Source organism: Dipodomys spectabilis, unplaced genomic scaffold (assembly GCF_019054845.1).
Source record: "Dipodomys spectabilis isolate Male_0828 unplaced genomic scaffold, ASM1905484v1 ptg000284l, whole genome shotgun sequence".
Classification (NCBI taxonomy): Eukaryota; Metazoa; Chordata; class Mammalia; order Rodentia; family Heteromyidae; genus Dipodomys; species Dipodomys spectabilis.
The window spans coordinates 1668410-1671696 of NW_024870961.1; the positions used below are offsets into that span (position 1 = coordinate 1668410).

The window sequence follows — 3287 nt, forward strand, 5'->3', positions numbered from 1 at the left end:
AAATACCTTCCATTCTGAACAATTCTGTCTGAACTGTTCATCTCTCTATGATCCCTTGTAACTAAGATTAGCTTTGTTCCAGTAAGACAATCTATGCTGTCAGGGTAAGATATTCTGGTTGGTCTGTTCCGACATGGAAGAAGGGTAAAGGTTTAGGTAGATATTTGTCCCAGCAAGACCTCATTTGGGAAATTTTAAGCTGCAGAAAGTTAGAAGTAGCTCTTAAGCAAGGCTTACTTTGAGTCCATTAGCTCCACAAAGTTAACTCAGTTGATAAATAAGTACTTGAAAAGCCACCACCTTTGGACTTATCTGTAAAGGTTTCAAAGTATGATCAAATTTAGAATGAAAATGACAAAATAGTCATTGACAAAAAAATTGTAAATGTGAGAAATCGAACAAACTATATAAGTTTTTTCCAGTATACACAGATTTTTAGAGAAATGAGATCAATAGCATTTTTAGGAACAATAAGGGTTCCTTGTTACAAAAAGGCAACTATGGATACATGCCTTTATAAAGATTATATCATTAAGTACTTAAATTTAGAGTATACTACATGCTTCAGCAGCAGGTCTACCCAAATTACAACAATACAGAGATTAACATGGCACTTGCACAAGGATGATATGAAAATTTGTGAAGTATTCCATATTTTTCATTCTTCTGATGCAAGAAATGAAAAAAAGTTATTAAAAAGTTGATTACAAAAATACAAGTGTAACATACATGTAATTCATAGAATTAAAGGTTAGTTTGACATCAGTGTATTAAATTTTCACCTTAGAAAGGTAACCTTTACAAAACTTGAAATTAGATAACATTGCCATTTTATCCCAAAGAAATAAAATAATATAAGAACCTAGTAAAAAAAGGAATCTTAAATTCCTTCTATATGGAATGCAATCTGAAAGGTCACATTTATTAATGAATCTATACATGATATAACAATGTAGAATTCAAAGTATTATATCTAGGATGAATGAAATAGATTATGGACATTATACAAACATAGATATACTTTTTTCAGAAATGCACTCGGAACATCTTTAGTTTCTATACTATTCATTCCAACAGATAAGTTAAAATTATTTCTGATTAAAAAAATCACAAACTCTGCAGGAATCATTATAGATGTATACAAACAACTCTTGAATACATTTTGATATCAAAGTCATGCAATTCACTTGGAAGAATACCATGGAATACATGAATTTTTATAGTAAGATATTGCTGATGCTTTGTATTGTGAAAAAACAATTTGTAGGGACACAAAAGATGGACTGGCATTTTTGAAATTTAAGAAATTAACCAAACCATAACGACTTAGGAGAACAATTTGTACAGCCTTTGACAACTTCAAAGAGGTAGTGATACATACTTATCCTTTTGGCAATATCAAATGCAGTTTCTTCCAAGTTGTTCTCCAGACCTTGTTTGATATAATGGTTCAACAGAAGGAGATACAGAGTATCTTTGCTATTTCTATTCCCAGCAGCAAGATGCAAGGGGGTCAAGAGCCCTTTAGTTTGGGGATTGGTATCTGCATCGTGATGAAATAATAAAGAAGCCACTCTGGTATTATTCCACATATAAGCACTGTGCAGGGGTGTCCAGCCATTCAGAGTTATTGCATGAATATCTGCCTTGAGCTACCAACTCATGGACAATGTCTAAGTGTCCACTCTAGGCTTACCGATGAAGAGGGGTATACTCATCCTCATCCCTAGTATTCATCTGGGTGGCCTTTTTGGAAAGTAGTCTCCGCACCATAGTAAGCCGATAAATTTTGGCATCCCAAAGAAGAAATTTGTTTGGATCCTACTCCATTTTTTTCTTGCAATTCATACCATTCCTCACTATTTCATCTTGTTCCTTGTCTTCATCAGAATTGCCTAACCAGAGACTTTGAGATGTGGGAATGAGATGTCCATGTATTTCCCCAATAGTTCACATTGGTTGAACTAGTCAGAAAAAACTGGTGAATTTTTTGCATATGTATTTTCACCATGATTTATTTTCTCTTTTTCCATTTTTACTATTCTAAATTATTCTAACTGGAGAGTAGTGAATTGATAGAGAGCAGAGGAAAGATTTTCCTCAGTATTCAAAGGCACAGAGTGAAAATGAGGACCAGTGGTGTCTTCATGTGCAGCTTATTCTAGGAATGAGAAAATAGGAAACAATGCCTTCTATGTAAATGATTTGTTATAGTGTAAGAGAACTCACTATTCAACATATGGTCTTTAAGAGCTTTCTAGTAGCTTTCTAATGTTGGTATTCAACATTATAAAAAATGTATAATGCAGTAGTAAAATAGAAGTCCTTTGTATGACTACCTAAATTCTTGTTTTTTAAAGACACTTGTTTTCATATAAAAATAGGCCTATCTATTGTCTGCAGGTGATTTTGATGATTGAAGATGCTTAATGAGAAGTCAAAATGTATTAGTAGTCCTTTGCTGCCAATTAAATTTCACTTTTTCTTCTTGGAGAATATAATGATCAAAGCAATAGTTCAGAATCAGCAAGCAATAGTTCAGAATCATGCTTCAAGCGCAAGTGAATCACCAGTAAGTAATCCTCGATTCCATTTTCCACAAAGTTTTGTCACAGATACATTCTGCCTGCCTTCTCTAGCTGCTTTCCTAGCCTGGACCTGTTCCTTCATTGTACAGGAAAAGTGTGATTCAACTGATTTCAGTCAGATCTGTTAGTAGAATTATCAAGTATTTAGATTCTTTTTTTTTTAAATTATTTGTGGGGCCTGACCTCTGGGCCTGGGCACTGTCCTTGAGCTCTTCAAATCAAGGCAAGCGCTGTACCACTTGAACCACAGCACCACTTCTGGATTTTTCTGTTTATGTGGTGCTGTTTTGGGAAATGGCAGAGCAGAAAGTGAAATGATGCAATCAAAAATATAAAAGCAAAATAAATTAGGATAATTATGGAGCAATCATGAAAGAGAGAGAGGAAAAGCGACACAGATGTGCAATGACCTAGCTAGCCACAAAATCCATGCTTCTAATCAATTACAGAGCAAACAATTTTTTATTTTTTAAAAGAGATGGAAATAGAATTTATGTATTTACTTGAAATTAGTAAATACATTTTTAGTCGCCTACATAAAGAGACATAGCTTTGACCAAATTACAGACAAGAATCTTAATCCTTGGGCTGGGAAGGTGGCTCAGTGTAGAGTGCTTGCCTTGCAGCTTACTACAGTGCAGACACTACTTTCCAAAGAGGCCACTCATATGAATACTAGGGATGAGGATGAGTATACCC

At 34.3% G+C, this 3287-nt stretch overlaps 1 pseudogene; it reads left to right on the forward strand.

Moving 5' to 3' along the window:
• Positions 1-559: 559 nt before the first annotated feature.
• Positions 560-659, forward strand: LOC122126566 (annotated as a pseudogene).
• Positions 660-3287: the final 2628 nt, after the last annotated feature.